This window comes from Fukomys damarensis, unplaced genomic scaffold (genome assembly GCF_012274545.1).
Source record: "Fukomys damarensis isolate Sample0158 unplaced genomic scaffold, DMR_v1.0_HiC HiC_scaffold_7, whole genome shotgun sequence".
Lineage (NCBI taxonomy): Eukaryota > Metazoa > Chordata > Mammalia > Rodentia > Bathyergidae > Fukomys > Fukomys damarensis.
This window is the reverse complement of record NW_022900919.1, coordinates 41106751-41123304: the sequence shown is the minus strand read 5'-3', so window position 1 is coordinate 41123304 and position 16554 is coordinate 41106751. Positions and strand designations below refer to the sequence as shown.

Here is a 16554-nt window from a genome sequence, read left to right as displayed (position 1 = left end):
GAGAGAGAGAGGTACCACATGGTTCAGCCATACCCTGCCCCTCGGGATAAACCAGAAGGAGTTAAAGCCAGGACACTATAGGGTACCTGCATACCCTTATTTACTGCAGCACAATTCACAATAATAAAGATGTGGAACCAGCCCAGGTACTCATGAATGGATAAAGAAAATGTGGTACCTGTGCACGGTGGAATATCATTCACTCAGAAAGAACAAAATTATGTCATCTTCAGGAAAACAGACAGAACTGGAGATCATCTTAAGCAAAATAAGCTAGGCTCAGACAAGGATTGTATATTTTCCCTAGCATGTGGGATCTAAGGGAGGAGACCATTTATCGTTTGCCGAGTATGCTTCCTAAAGGCGACTCTATAGCAAAATAAATAGGTCCTGCAGGGCCCTGTTCTGGACACATGGTCTGATAGCAGAGGGAAAAAGATGCAGCAGTTCCATGAAGGGAGGGCAGAGCTATGGTGGCACACAGGAGAGACCGGATCTGGACGTGGGTAGGGTCCTGGGGGCTTTGAGGGAGCAGTGACCTCCAAACTAAAGTGCTGGCAAAGTTGAGGGATAGATGTGTCTAGGCAGGAGTACGCCCCCTGGAGTTGCACAGGATGGGTAGGTAGCAGGCGCAGGTACAGGAGGGCAGGTCAGCAGGAGAGGTCATGAGGGAGAGAACAGAGGGCTAAGGCAAGGCTCTGATGAGCTCAGTTGGCCAGGGTGGGCAAAAGAAGATGAATCCCTGGGGGTAAGACTGGGGAGGAGGAAAAAGGAGAACAAGGGATGTGCCCTTCCAGAAGCTCAGAGACCAGGGTCTCTAGAGAAGTGTGGAGCAGAGGCGGGAGCTGGTGGTGGCAGCCCAAGGAAGGAAAACTTCATTTAAACACAAGGTCATGGGGACCTCGGCCACAAATTCTATAGCCTAGTTGGAGCAGGAACCTGATAAACATTGCCTGGCCATTGACAGTCCTTCTCACCCGAGCACTGGAGTCTGTCTTCAACCAGGGAAAGGTTATTCTGTTTTTTCTCTTGGTCATTTCTCCTCTTACTTCCACTCTTGGTTCTTTTTTCTGAAATCATTTATTGCCCTAGTCTAGCAATATCCATCCTTCATCCATCCTTCCATCCATCCATCCTTCATCCATCTACCCAGCCACACCTCCATCCATCCTTGAGCTGTCTTCCGAGTCTCACCATTTTTACTCATAATCCCCCTCTCTTCTTTTCCCCAGAATTCTTTAGCTAATCTTCTAATTTGCGGACCGAATTTGCTGCAGGACTTCTCTTTGTTCACTGCCTCCTTTATAACCTATAATTTGGTAATTTTGTTTTGCATCTGAAAGCAATCTGCCTGGCTCTTAAGATAGTTCCTTTTTTCATACCATGTCCTTTTAAATCTACTGAGAATACCAATTACAGAATTTAAGTCTTCTCCATACTTATTAAATCTATTTGGTACTAGAGAAAAAATAAGCAGATTGATGAAACAATAGAGCATACAGAAATAGACCCAAATGTCTCTGGGAACATAGAATGTGAACAACAATTCTAATAGCAAAGATAAATCAACCACAAGAGAAAAAACATCACTGGAGACTTGGCTGACCTTTGGAAAGAAGATAGGGAGGCTAAATCTGTGTCGTATTCTTCCACACAAAGAAATCAGAGATGAATCAAAACTTTAAACACTGCTGGGTGTGGCAGTCCACAGCCCATAATCTCATAATCTGGGAGGCTGAGGCAGGAAGATTTACAAATTCAAGTCAGTCTAAGCAATTTAGCAGCTGAGCAAGACTGTCTGAATATAAAATTTTTAAAGGTGTAAAGGGCTGGGCATGCAGCCCAGCATGAAGGCCTAGGTTCAATGTCTAGTGCCAAAAAAATTAGGAAATATCTAAAGTTCAAGTAGGGAAAAGCTTCCTACTCAAAATTAAGAAGTCATTAACAATAAAAATTTATTCTGCCACCTGCCATGCAAGCGCAAGGACCTGAGTTCGATCCCCGGTACCAAAACAATAAAATAAATAAAAAAGAAAAAAAGTTTATGCAAACCTATAAAGTTTTTGAACTTTTGTTTAGACAAACAAGTTACCCTACACAAAGTTAAAAGACAAATGACAAATTAGGAGAAATATTTACAACACCCATGAGAAAGAGCCACTGTCCTTAGTGCATAAAGGGCTTTAATGAACGATAAGAAAAGGAGCCTAGGGCCGGGGATCTAGCTCAGTGGTTCCGGTGACTGCCTCCCAAGCGCAAGGACCCAAGTTCAATCGCCAGTACCAAAAAAGAAAAGGATCCTACACTCAATTTGGAGAAATGGACAAAGGGCCACCAGTCAGGGCTGGAGGAGACAGGGCCCTTCTGTCCTCCACTCCCCTCATGGGGTAGGTTCTTAAGACAGAAATAGAATGCCAAGACGCCTCCGCCTCCGGAGAGGCTTCGACAGATAGGTGCATCAGGCAGAGTTAAAGAAGGGCTCACCAGAGGCAACAGAGAGCTGACCCTCAGGGGAGAGGTGCCCTGCATCGGCAGTCTGGATAAGAGTGTGTCTGGGAGGAGTCCCTGAGGGTGAGTGATCTCAGAAGTTTTGCCTAAAAGCAGTCTTTGAAACCCCAGAATCTGTTTCTTCATCTTAAGCCCAGCTTGCTGCCCTTTACCTTATCATCTGGGTTAATTTATTGGCTTAGAGTTTCTTTAAAGGACTTGAGTGATGGTCCTGGAAGAAAAAAATTTTTTAAAAAACTGGGGGAGATATGAACAACCCTGGATGACTGACCATGCCTTAGTACTGTCGTTTCCTTATCGCCTTTCTACTTACCTTTATTTCTTCTATTCTACCTCAAAAATTCACAGTACATAGAAAAATAAATTCAAATTATTAATAAATCTATGCGTGTTAGGGAATTGATCATGTTAAAGTATGCTGTGACGCCGCCTCACAGGCTGCATTCTCCTGGTACATCTTGGCTCCTAAAATGACCTCATGCCCTTATCTCCGGTTTCCCTCCCCCGCACGGCCACAGTGGTCCAGGAAAGTTGAAACCTGTGTCTGCAGGACTGGGCCCATGAAAGCAATCTGGCCTGTGATAGGTTAAAAGTAGCTCACTCCTCATAAATAAGTAATAGCCCACCCCAAAACTGATAAAAGGACCTTCCTTTCTTTGTTCTTCTCTCTCTCCTTCTGCTTCTTCTTCCTCTCTCTCTCTCTCTCTCCCTCTGCCTTCCTGCCTCCCACTTGCCTCCCTACAATAAAGATCTCCTGTCGGACCTCTCGATACGTGAGTGGCCTAATTGGGAAGGGACACCCGAGACCCCTTTCAATGTGAAGATGATGTTCTACTTCCCTCATGTCCACTTTTTATTTAGCAGACTGATACAAAATCAAGCAGTCTGATGGCCCTCAGTGGATGGCTTTTCCAAGGCTCAGTCACTCTTTATCTGTCAGGGGATCTTATCAAAGCCACAGCCTAAATCCAACCTATAAATTTACATTGCTCCATCGGGTTTTTTCTGGCCTCACCCTCGCCAACCTTTCTCTTGCTTTTATACTTCTCAGGGAAGGAGCACTGGGGACAAACTTAGGGTTCATCATGTTTGTGGAACTGAAATTCCAGGTGACGTAGGACCCAGCACCGACATCTGCATCTCTCTTCAGAAACCTTTGAACTATCACAATTCCCTGACCACCCACAGCCAGCTGAAAAAGCCAAGCTAAATTTATATACACATTAGGGCAAACGCAGCAGCAGCAGTAACAAAGAGCCGGAAATTCAGAGTTAAGTCTTAAACAGAGTATTGTTCCTCACACAAGGAAGGGTCAGAGGAAGATGGGCTATGAGGTTGGAATGTGATTCAATTGGAGACTTCCTCCAAGGGTGCCTGCCAGAGGCTGTGACCTTGGAAAGAGGGATTTGCTCAGATGGCTGATTGCAATTCTGGCTTCCCCATTATTATGGAGAATGTGAGGAGTCCTTCTGGGCTCCAAAATGCCTTGTAGGAATCTTTATGAGCATCACACACCGTGACGCCTTGAGAATGCACACTGATGGTCACCCTGTCTTTATAGAAGGGAAAGAGCAGGAAGGGAAGAGGGCTTCCCAACATTAGCCGGTGTCTCAGGCCCAGAGCTGAAACACCTCATACGTTATCACACCAAAAGAGGAGAGAGGGAGAAAGGGACAACGAGAAAGAACAGATTTTGCACAAGCAATTACTAATGTGGAGTTGCTCTTTGGAAGTCTAAAACATTCAAACCTACTCAACTGTGCAGACAGGGTCACTCTAAATCAGCACTTAGCAGAGAAATCACTTTGGGAAATAAAGAGTACATGGGATGTCTGTTAACTACAAGGAGCGTCTGCTAAAGCGTTCAGAGATATGAACACTGCTGGACTCTCTGTCCCAGCTGGGACAGGCGCCTCCCCGGCCCTAGTCACATTGGCCACCAGACAGTCTGTTTCCCTTCTAGCCACAGCCTCATGCTTGGCAGAATGTTCTGGATTCTCCTAAGACCCATTAAACGCCTAGGCAATGCTGTCCCCATCAGTGGGATCAAGCTTGTCCCACAATGGAGACCCACCACGACTTCCTGCTTGTATCTAAGGTCCTGTGCCTCAGGCCTCTACCAAGCCGTAGTTCCTCGGCCCCTGAAAGTGACACCCCCCCAGCCAGAGAACATCCCAGGCCTCTTCTCACACAGTGAGAAGACCAAGCCAACCCACGTGCTCCCTAGACCCTGATCCGAACTCACTTCCTTCTCTAAACTGTCCTATTACCTCCAGGGGAAGCTGGGGCCAGGCGCTCACCCTCAGCCTGCCCTTCCTTACAGCACTTCCCACTGCATGGAAATCACCTGATGACCTCCTTCTCTCCCTCCCCCTGGGCCGGGGCTCCAAGCCTAAACTCTACCCCGCCTATGTCCCCGTGGTCATGATTACTCCTCCCAGGTGGGGATGGATTCAGCAACCCGCGGGAGCCAAGCTGTTGTCTCAGATGAGGACATGAGGGGTCTTGGAGAGCAGTGCAGGAAGAGGACTATTGCACATGTGGTTTGGTTTGGTTTTCTTCGTAGTACTGCAGTTGGAACGGAGGGGTGCTCCGCCTTAGACTCCCATTCCCCCATTTTTGGGCAGCACTGGAGATTGAACTCAAAATCTATATACTCAGTTACATCCCCAGCCCATTTTTCATTTTTTGAGACAAGGTCTCACTAAATTGCCCAGGTTCAGACTTGTAATTCTCCTGCCTCAGCTTCCTGAGTAGCTGCAATGATAGGCGTGGCCCGCCATATCCAGCACAAGTGGTTTCTTGAGAAAGTGTCTCCAGGAGAAACCTGTGAGGCAATGTGGGAGTCAGGGCCAGGTTGGAGCTCAGGGACGACTGGGGTCCAGCTGGAGGCCAGCCACAGCCTGTCCCAGGGGCACCAGGGTGTGAAGAACAGCACGATGGAGCAGGAAGGTCCAGCCGGTTCGCCTGGGCCAGCCCTAGGAGGAGAGGTGAGCAGTTCTCAGGATGAGGGGCAGCTACCAGCCATCGGGGCAACACTCGCTATTTGCAGTAGACAGAGGACTCCCTGGTAGGGACAGTGTCACCCCACCAACCACATATGTGGAACTGAAGTTCGTCCTGCCAAGAAAGCAGCAGCCAGGCTGGTGCTTCGTGGGGACAGACCTGCCTGAGCTCAAGGCCCGTCGAGCGCCTGTCACCGCCACTCTAAGGAGCTATTTTCCCTCATTCTGTTTCCAACCTCTCACACGGCCCCGGAAGCAATGAAGGGCTGTCCACACCCTGGGAATCCACAGGCCAGACCTCCAGTGAGCAGAGCAAATGCCAAGCAGCTCTGGAAGGCAGGACCTCTCCCTGAAGACAGGAGAATCCCCCATTCGTCCTTGGCCTTGGTTCTTCCCAACGCTGGCGCCCTTCCTTCCTGCAGTCAGGGAGCACGGACACCAGCTCACCTTCACCTTTCTGTCCCAGCCCCAAGGCTCAGCATCTCTCATCTTCTGTGCTGACTGGAAAAGCCCCAGGGGAGAGGAGCAAAAGCAGAACAGAAGGGCGCAGCCCCAGTAGGAAAGTCCAGAGTGACGAGGAGGAAGAATCCCTTCGGCGACTGCTTTTGCTTTTTGTTTCCTAACACGCACTGGGAAAAGGGAGACGCGGCCTTGGGGAAAGGAGGGCTTTCTCTGGAGAGTTCCCAAGGTGGCCGACTCCACTGAGGCACCAGCCAGCGAAGGAGAAGGCTCAGAAAGAGTCCCCTTAAACCAAGGTGAGAGTGAGCAATGGGAGGGGCGGAGCAGCGGGCCGAGAGCCAGGTGACCATCCAGAGTACGGGCTACTTCAAAACATCCTGCCGACACCTGACCCTCTGGGGCCTACCCCAGTCTTGCCAGTCTATAAGCAGGATGCCCAGAACCACTGAGATCTGGCAGGGACAGTGCTGTGTGGACTGAGAACAGCACCAGATGTACCTCAGAGCAGCCTTTGAAAAAAGGAAGGATTGGAATTTTCTAAAAGCAAAAGGGTATTTAGCAGCCCCTCCCTATTATTAATATTTCCAAGGAAAAAGGGGACAGTGTGGGTGTCAGAGGGCCAGTGTATGTGGGCAGAGAGCTGATGGAAAAGGGGACCCCTTCTTATGGACCAAAGCACCGTGTCACAGATGCCAGGAAGTCAGATGTGGCCCCAGGCCTGATGCAGAGGAAATGCGCACTGGAGGCGTGCAGCTTCCCCTTTTGGGGCCCATCCCTACCTCTTCTCTGAATCCCAAGGACAACCTGGATCACCCAGGTTAGAGGGGAAAGTTCTCTGGCACTGTGATTCATGCTCCAGTCAAGACTCCTAAGGGAATCGGTTTTGTAACCAAGCATCCACAGAGCAGGTAGTCCAGGCCCTGAGCCTCACTCGGGGCCCTCACGTCAGGGCAGGAGGAAGTGCCTATGGCAAACAGGAAACCAAGCCCCATTGCGCCACACAAGGAAGGAGACTTAACTGTGGGCTGGGACCCTGCCAAGATGCAGAGTTGACAAGAGATTCTGTGTAGAGGTTTCACCCACTTGAGCCTGCCCGGGGCAGGAGCAAAATTCAGGTGTCCTCTGAAGACGAGGGACCCCCACAACTGGCCAATAGAAGATGACTTCCCAGCCGGGCTGTGTCCTCTCTGGGCCCTGTTCACTCCACAGGACAGTCAGGGCAACTTTCACGCTGCCGATAGAACAGTCAGGAATAATGGGCAGCAGCTACCACCCAGGAGAGCTTACCCTGGGCTCTCTATGCACCTGCTTTGACTCATGTGATTCCCACAACCACTCCACTGAGAGAGAAATCTAAGGCAGGGGTGTAGCTCAGTGGCAGAGCGCTCGCCTAGCACATGGAAGCCCTGCCTGGGTTTGGGCCTCGGCACAGAAACAAAAATGAACGCTCATTATCCCCACTTTACAGGTGGGTCAGCGGGGGCCTGGAGAGGCTCAGCGAACTTGCCCAAAGATGCAGCTCCAGCAAGGGCAGAGCTGCGCTCAAACCCAAAACCACCCAGCTACAAAGCAGAACTCTGTACAACACAGCTTCCCTGGGTGAAGGGGAAGAGGTTTCACCCGAATATCAACTCCCTGTCTAAGGCTGGGCCCTGCTGGGGTGCGTGTCAGAGAGCCCCGGGTTTGGGAAAAGCCCTTGCTTTGCTTCCTGACTCAGTGATCCAGGATGGCGCGCGAGAAGGTGCACACACACCTCGGCCCCCCGAGGAACCCCAAGGAAAGGCTTCATTCTCACCATCACTTTGCGGATGAGGCCCAGGACTCTTCCTGTGGTGCTGGCTGAGGTCTAAGTGAGAGGGACTTGGCCTAGAGGAGGGAGGAGTGAGGGTGGCTTCAGGGAGCGGGAACAGGCGGGTGCAGGAGAAGCACGTGGGTTGCCCTCCAGGAGCCTAGTGGCTGCAGTCACAGAGCCAGTGACCCTGTCACACAGCAATGTCTAGAGAGTGAGCCCTCCTCGCCCTGACCCCCATGAACCTTCCCCACTCTGCACACCCCCAGAAAAACCCTCAGTACTGTAACACCCAGGCAGAGGCCCTGCCCAGGCCACCTTGCACTTGAGGGAGGCTGGGCCACATGCAGAAGAGGAACGGAGATGCCGCAAGCAGGCACAGGTTGGGATCCCTGGGCGGGTGAGTCTGCAGCACCCCCACCCAACCCTTCCCCACACCTGGGCCCTGCCTGGGCCTGTGCTCTGGACCTTTACACTCCGGTCTGACCTCCCCAAAACCACAGCATCCGTGGGTGATCTGAGGACATGATGCAGGACCCCTGGCTAAAATGCCTGCACCCTGCTCCATTCCGGGGTCCTGGCCAGGTAAGTCACCAGGGAAGCCATCAGGCATGGTGACACTCAAACTACTTCCCCCCAGGCCACTTGTTCTCCAGGAGCCCCCACAGGTGTCCACAAGCCTTGGACCTTTGCGGTGGTTATTTAGGCTGAAACCCAAAGGCCCTTTCCTTCATGTCAGAGAACTAGGAAGGCAGTGGGGCCACAAATGGCAAAAGGGAACTAAGCATTTCAGTCAGAAAAGGCTGTGTGAGTGGAGGTGAACAGATGGTGTGCGTGTGTAAGGGAGAGTGTGAGTAGTACATATAGCCGCGCATTGCCTGCGGTGTGGTGTGTGAGGGGTGTGTGTTGTATGTGCACCTGTGGATGTGAGGGGTGGTTGGTGCCAGCGAAATCAGAGGGACTATTTTGCCCTCTCCTTTCTCACCACGAGCAGCACTGACCTCCTGACACCCGCTGGGTGGGAATTTCAGCAATCAGTTCCGCAAAGGACACCAGCTGGCACCCCTGCACCCAATCCAGGTCTTATTCTGTCTGCCTGGAGTGGCCTCAGATCCTACCAGGCAAGGACTCGTGACCAAGAAGTCCTCTCAGGCCTCAGAGGTCAGTCGCAAGCCTCAGGTTGTTAACTTGTCTTTCTGATCTCCCGACTACACACCGGGGTTCCCACAACCCCTTCTCAGGTTTGATTAATTTGCTACAGTGGCTCGAGGGTCTCAGGGACACTTCCTCACACCCTCAGATTTCTTATAAGGATACTACAAAGGCTACAGATGCAGAGGCCCAGGCACACCTGGGGGAAGAGGCTCGAGCTCACACCCTCTGGGTGCTGCCTTCAGGGACCTCGACATATGGGCTCTGGAAGCCCCTCCTCCTCCCCTTCCTTTGGGGGCATCATGGAGACCTCCAGGCAGGGCCACGACTGGACAGAAAGAGTGGGGCCTGCTGCTAACAGCCAGCAGGGCCTGCTTTCTTCTTGGCCTCTCTGCAGCCATCTCCTGCTGGGTCTGGGAAGGACCCAACAGAGTAAGAAGGGTCTTTTAACCTACAGTAGGACCAGGTTGGGCAGGGAATTTAGATTCTGCCTTAGATAGACCAGAGATTTAGACAGCTGAGCCCCTACTATTCCTACAGATATGAAGTAGCCCCTTTATCGACAGCAACAAGAGGCCCTACAGAAGTGCACCTTGTGGCCCTTCATGAGGAATCCATGTGACTGCACTGGCCCAGTACAGCACAGATGAGGGGATGTTCCCTGACCTGTGCACCTCAAAACGAAGGACTATTGCTGGGTAGCTTTAATGGCTGCCGTTCCCCCAGTGACCTGGGGAAGGACCAATTAAGCTTCCTTCCAGTCCAGTAATTAGGGATGTAAGTGGAGACCTGGTCCCCTGGGAGGGCCTAAGGTCTGTGTCCCTTGTCCTGTGTGTGGGCCGCTCCCTGCCGACGTGCTGACTGATCCCAGCAGGTAAGGAGGGGCTGGCTTGGTCCCCCGTTTCCTCCGAGCACGAGTTTCTGTGATGGCCACACGTCCTGTTTACTCGTGGTTTCCAAGTGACAGGCTCCTCTGAGCTTCACCTCTGACCTCATATCCACTTCCTGTAGGGAACCCCGGCACTTCTTCCTTTTTTGGTGCTATAGGCTGAGACTCGCAGCTGAATGCACAGAGATCTTGGGGTTTTTCTCTCCTTGCTCCCTGGGGTCAGTGTTGGAACCCCAAAGCCAGGATGGCTCCCTCCTCCATCCCAGCAGCAAGCAGCTTCCTTGGACTTAAGGGACAGTGAGGAGGAAAAAGCGAGAAGGACCCAGCATGCCCTGTGCCCCCTGGGTGACAGCCACCATGGGGCGTTGTGTCTAACTCTCTTTAGCCCGCTGACACACCCAACAACCTGCTCGGGGAAATTCACCCCCACACAGCTATCCCATCCTTCCCGGAGCCAGACAGAGGGGCTTTCCACAGGCCTGCAAGAGGCTGAGGGGAAACCTTCACAGCATCGTATTCCCACCCTCCCCTGTCTGTCCCCTGACCAGCGGACAAAACCAACAGGAAAATCAGGGATGAGAAACAGAACTCGTCCGACATAGCCTTCAGTGGCTGTGTTTATGGAGAATCTTTCTTTACACTTCCTTGATTGAGCGGGATGAAAAGAGTAGCCGCCCCTGGACAGAGGAAAATGCAGAGCCCTCCTGAGAGCCCTCCCCAACTTCACTCTGACCAGCATCATGGCGCTCAGTTAGGGAGGAACTGAATGTCTCTGCACTGCACAGCGCTCTGGCAGAAAAGCCGCTGGCCCATCCCATGAGCCCAGAATCCAGCCACAGGACTTGCTCCCCAGTCCTGTGGCCCACAGCTCCCTCACCACCTTCCACCTCCGTGGAGACCTGAAATGCTTACTCCCCTGTTCTGCCTCCATTCACCATGCACCCAGTACCACAGTCCTCACCTCCAGTGGAAGATCCGACCTGGAGCTTTGGGAAGGGGGAACCAATGACCTGAGGCTACTGCTCCTCTCTCTGGAGTACTCGGGACCAGCAGCTAAAGCCCTCTCAGAACCCAGGGCCACAATGTAATAACGCGTTTGTTACAGGGTTTGGGATATACAAGAGACGTTTACAGTAGAAAAAGTGAGGCTTTCTCAATCTTGGGAGCGATCTCAATGATCACACATTCACTTGGTTAGACGTCGCTCACTAACAGCAGGCCAGCCTCTGGGTCCAATGCATGACAAGCCACAGGCCACCCTCCCAAGCCCACTGCCACATGACTCAGCAGCAAGAGGCCTGGGGCCTAAGGCCCAGCCGCCGGCCACCAGCAGCCAGCAGGCCACAGCCATGGTCAGCTCCCAGCAGCAGGGCCACGTTCCTCAGCCCAGCCACCTGCATTTGCCCTGTCAGGCAGGGATGAGGCAGAACAGTGACACCTGCGCCAGGGAAGGAAGGATGCCAGGGCCCTGTGGAACCGCCAGAGGCCAAAGAGTATGACGCCCTCGCGGGCTTTGCTTTTTTTTCTATTATGTAAGTATATGAAATCTTTTTATGCTTTATTTGAAAAATATAGACAGGCCAAAGTACAATTCCACTTATATACCTAGGATAGGCAAATTCATAAAGATAATAAGTCGAATAAAAGTTTCCAGTGTTTGCGGGAGAAGAGAAAGGAGATTCTTGCCCAATGAGTACAGCATATCTCTTTGAGATGAGCGGGAAGTTTTGGAAATGGTAATGATTACACAAGATTGTGAATGTACTTGTGGCATGGAATTGTACACTTAAAAACTGTTAATCTTATGATGTATATTTTACCACAATAAAAATTTGTAAAAGATTACATATGAAAACAAAATGATGGAAATCAAATCTCCTAAAATTCTAGCAGCCAATCACCATACGTGAACATTCTGCCATGCACCCTTCTAGATGCAAATATAAATGGATGAAATATTTTACAAATATAATACTCTTTGGTAACTTGAAACATATTTCCATGTTTACAGATATATACCTGTATCCTTTTTTTTTTGGTACCAGGGATTGAACTTGGGTCCTTGCACTTTCAAGGCAGGCCACCGAACCGCTGAGCTAAATCCCCAGCCCCTATATCCTTTACTTTTGAAGCTACATGAAGGGATTTCAATATATAGATATACCAAAATTAACTTATTTATGATTGTAAGGCATTTGGTCTCCACTTTTTTTTTGGTGATGCTGTTATCATTATTAATAAAATATCCAGAGCAAAAAGTACTACAATAAAACCATAAACTTATGATTCTTCCTTTAAAACAATGCTTTGTTCTGAGCTGGGGAGAATGAGGTATGTTTAAATCATTTCCTTTGTTGGGCTGACTTTCTCATCTGCATCCCAGAAAGTGACATCTTACTAAAATCAAGATTATATCAGGACAGCCCAGTGTGTTGTGCACGCCTGTAATCTCAGCACTCAGGAGGCTGAGGCAGGAGGATCGCTGTGAGTTCCAGACCAGCCTGGGCTGGGCTACATAGTGAGTTCCAGGTCAGTCTCAACTACATAGTGAGACCCTGTCTCAAAAAAACAAAGAAACAAAATAAAGTATAATGTTGAGGGCCAGGGGCTTGCCTTGCAAGTGCAAGGTCATGAGTTCAATCCCTGGTAACAAAAAAAAACTTTAGGGACTGGGGATTTAGTTCAGTGGTACTGCTGCCTGCCACACAAGGTCACAAGTTCAATCCCCAGTACCAAAAAAAAAAAAAGAATAATTCTGCAAGGGACACCACTATACGCATGTCCAATTATAGCATTAAGATAAGAATTCCTATGTGTAGAATTTCTGAGTCAGGGACACCCTTGGGTGGGTTATCAACAGAGCAGTAAGAGGAAAACTACACTAGGGGTATCAAATTCAGTTTTTTAAAAATTTCTCTCTATAATCTGGTCATGGTGGCACACGCCTATAATCCCAGCACTCGGGAGGCTGAGGCAGGAGTATTGCTGTGAGTTCGAGACCAGCCTGGGCTACATAGTGAGTTCCAGGTCAGTTTCAACTACATAGTGAGACCCTGTCTCCCAAAAAAAAAATCTCTCTCTATAGACCAGCCTGGGCTACATAGTGAGTTCCAGGTCAGCTTCAACTACATAGTGAGACCCTGTCTCCCAAAAAAAAAAATCTCTCTCTCTATATATATGGGCTTTGCATGTATTCTGCTTGGGTTTCTGTGAAATTTCACAGTTGTTCAGAAATTCCTTTCCATAAGAAACCAGCTTCTTTCCAACTCTCCTCCTAGGCCTTCTTTGGAGACACACCTTGCCTGTGCCAGAAAATGCAACTGGAACCTGAGAAGGGGAGAATTATATTGGGTGAATGTCTTCTGCATTCCCTGGTCCAGCAGGAAAGAATCTCGGATGGCCCGGTGTGGGAAGCCCAGTGGTAGGTAACACAAGTGTGGCTATAGGAAATGTTTTTTTTTTGTTGTTAAAGATTTTGTTTTTAAGTAGACAAAAGGAGGATGCAAGGGACTCTTGGAGAAACTGAGGCTTTAAGAGAGTCTGTAACTCTAGAATAAAGCTTGTCTTGGGTTGGCTTCTCCCTGAAGTAGATGTACGTGAGTGTGAGAGGAATGGCTGAGTGAGGCAGGAAGGGGAAGAGAAGCCGAGGAAGGGAGAGCTACTGCTATGAGCACCTGGGAATCGGGAACTTTAGAGACAGCGTGGAGCACATCGCAGTGATCCTCACAGAGAGGTGAGGAAGCTGTGATATTTGTCATCACTAGTGGAGGCCAAGAGAATGCAAGCAGGGCACTGATCGTGATTATTACATTACCCCGTATCCTGCTGCTAGCAAAGACTAGAGTGCAAGTCAAACTCTGAGCCAATATTCTTTTTTTTTTGGTACTGGGGATTGAGCTCAGGTCCTTGTGCTTGCGAGGTCCAAGCCAATATTCTTCAGTCACACTTACAGCAATAAGAACTAATCATGAAGACACAACAGAGTGAGCTGGGGGCAAAACACCATGGCAATGAAACGAGCCTATTTGGCTAAATCACTTGGGGTTGGCATGTCCAAAGACAACACAAAAATCTGTCTGCTCAAGTTTTATCAACTGAAGGGAAAGGAGAAGCCTTTCTAAGTCACTTTGCCCAACCCTCCGGGTCTCTGTCCTCTGAGAGAGATTTCCCTTTCTAGTTCAGCCCCAGCTGCCTCAGGCAGAGTCCTGCAGCCCCAGCTGTTAGCCCAAACAGCTACACCAGGCTCAGGGTCTGCCATCCAAGGGACCACGAAGAATGACCCACTGGGGCTCAGCCTGTTGGGTCTAAGGATGTCCCTGTTTACTGTACCTTCTGTCTCACCCACTGACCCACACCCTCCCAAGGCTGCTTCCTCCACGGGAACCTACAAGCAGGCCAAATAAACAAAACTAGCAATCACAAGCTTGTGGGAGCTTACCCCACTTTAAGATCTTGTAAAAATTCTTCTGGGAGGCAAAGAGGTATTTAACTAGGACATTGGAATAAATAACCGGACCATACTGTGAAGAGTGGCAGGCAGAGCAGGAGGTGCCAGGAGGGTCTGCTACCCTAGGTTTATAAACCCAGCTGGGAAGCTTTCAACAGCCATGACTTGAGGACAGAAACTGAACACTGTGTTCATTCCTAGAGCCATTTGTCACAGGCTGGTGACACTCAGTGCATATCCCAGCCTCTTCTTAAACTCTCTGGGCAACCTGGCCCTGCCTCTACACCCCCAAGTCCCAGGCAGCGAGGACACTTCCTGCCAAAATATCCTGAAGAGGACTGAAAGTATAATCAAGCCCAGGTTCTTTCCTGCCTTAATGACAGGTCCTCTTTCTCTCCAGCCCCACAGCCTGGCCCTTTGAGGCAGCTGAGGAGCTAAGCTGCTCAACCTGGGACAGCTCTCCAGCCAGCCCCCCAGTCCAGAGTGTGAACGAGAGGTCCGAAGGCTCAGGGCACAGGACGTGGCCGAGGAATCAAAGCCAAGCCCATGAAGATGCCCCACATGGCCAGGGCACCACAGAGTACAGAAGAGAGCCGAGAGTGAAATTCAGTGTGGAGTCCTCTCCACTCCTACTAGCTCCTGTGCTGTGCAAAGCCAGGGAGCGGCCTGGACCTCCAAACTGCAGCTGCACAGTGACGTAGACAGGTGAACTGTGGAGCCCCAGGGGCAAAGGGAGTGCACTGCGGCAGTACTCCAGCCGGGGGACCCCCTTCCTAGGCCTCCTCTCAGTGGGCTCCTCAAAGTCATCATTCTAATGGGGTTTCAGTAGCACAAAGAGGAAGACGGTAGAGTCCTTGGGAAAGATATGTCTAGCTGCATCCAAAGCTTTATCCTGTATCCCCGGTACTCTGCCTCTGCTCTTCATGCCAAAGGAGGAGTAGAGTCTCGCTCCCCAGCATGAAGAATCCCAGGCTGTACCAGCCCACATCCCCATGTGCCCAGGTGCACCCCACACTCTGCCCACACCTTCCCCCAGGGCAAGAAGAACCCCTGGGTCCAAAACGACCACACTTGTAAAGCTCAGCCATCTTTTGAGGCCCTCTTCAACCTCCCGAGGCGCACTGCATGCCCTGTCCAGAGGACAAAACACAGCCACACTCTTGGCCCTACTCCAAGGGTCTCTGAACCCAGACAAGCACCACCCAGGAAGACAACACAGCCCACTTCCCCAACCCAGTGTAACTTAGCCAGGGTTTGTTCAACCCTCAGGTCACCTGCAGGAAAAGTTTCAGACTGTTCCTCACAGGCTCTGGAAAGAAGGTCCCAGCTGGTCTCTGGATGTTTATAGGGATCTGGGTTTCTTTCCCGTCATTGTACCAGGACCAGCTGTGGCCGGAACCAAGTCTGCCCAGTGGCAAATTACTGTCAGCACATTCTTTCACACATTAATTCATCACATGGAAGGTACTTACTATAACCCCTGCTGGCTGTGGACGCAGCCTCTGCTAATGCGCTCTTGTGCCCTGGGCTCCAGCCTCCTGGGAATAAAGTGCACATAGCCGTTTAGAAGCCGGGCGCTCAGCTTGTCCCCGCGGCACACAGGTGCTGTGGACAGTCCAGAACCCACACAGCTGTCCCCAGGTCTCTCCTGGCTCAGAGCTGAGCGCAAAGTAAGCACTGGAAATGCAGAAGTGGTCCTGCCGCTCAAGGCACCTGCCTCTCTCTGGTGCAGGAGAGCCAAAAGCTAGGTCCCTAGCCACCTCAGCCCAGCTCCGGAGGCGGCCCGAGACCGCAGCGCAGGGAGGAAGTGCCCGGAAGACACAGGGCCCCGCGTCCCCACTTGGCTCTGGGGCCTCCGACCCCGCTCTGGACCGTCCATCGCCCGAGGAGGAAGGGGGCGGGTTGGCGCGGACACTTCCCGGGCTGTGGCGGCCTGCCTAGCCCTGCACCTGCTGCTCGGCCCTGCCTCTCCAGGGAGTCCCCGAGACCCTGTCTGGGGTGCGAGCAGCTTCCCACCGCCACCCTTGGCCGCAGAGGGAAGAAGGAACCGCGGGGTCAGAGCGGAGGGTGAGCTCCGAGACGCAACTTTCTTCGGCCGCAAGGCGGGGCGCGCTGGGGCTCCGAGCCCATGCGGCCCTTGGGGCATCCGCACACCCGGGACCACCCCGCGGCTGGGGGAGAAGAGACGCGACCCGCTCAGGAAGAGACAGAGGAGCTGAAACTTTGGGCGAGGCGAGGGGACGAGAGGAAGAGGACCGCGCGGCGCCCTGCACCTTGCTCCCAGAATCGCGCGCCCCGCGCCCCG

General features: G+C 51.3%; 1 protein-coding gene across 4 annotated transcripts in view; it reads right to left on the bottom strand.

Moving 5' to 3' along the window:
* The window catches only part of Rassf2 (Ras association domain family member 2), a 39092-nt gene that overhangs the window by 22381 nt on the left and 157 nt on the right, over nt 1-16554 (bottom strand). Inside the window, exons 2-3 of one of the 4 annotated variants that reach the window (XM_033761200.1) lie at nt 15722-15787; nt 7768-7838 (exon numbers count right to left, since the gene is read on the bottom strand). The exons of 1 other annotated variant lie outside the window; for it this stretch is intronic. The gene's annotated coding sequence lies outside the window, so the exon portion shown is untranslated. Of the gene's footprint in view, nt 1-7767; nt 7839-15721; nt 15788-16522 lie in introns of all 4 variants that reach the window. 2 more of the 4 variants (XM_033761199.1, XM_010607542.2) reach the window with 2 other exon arrangements.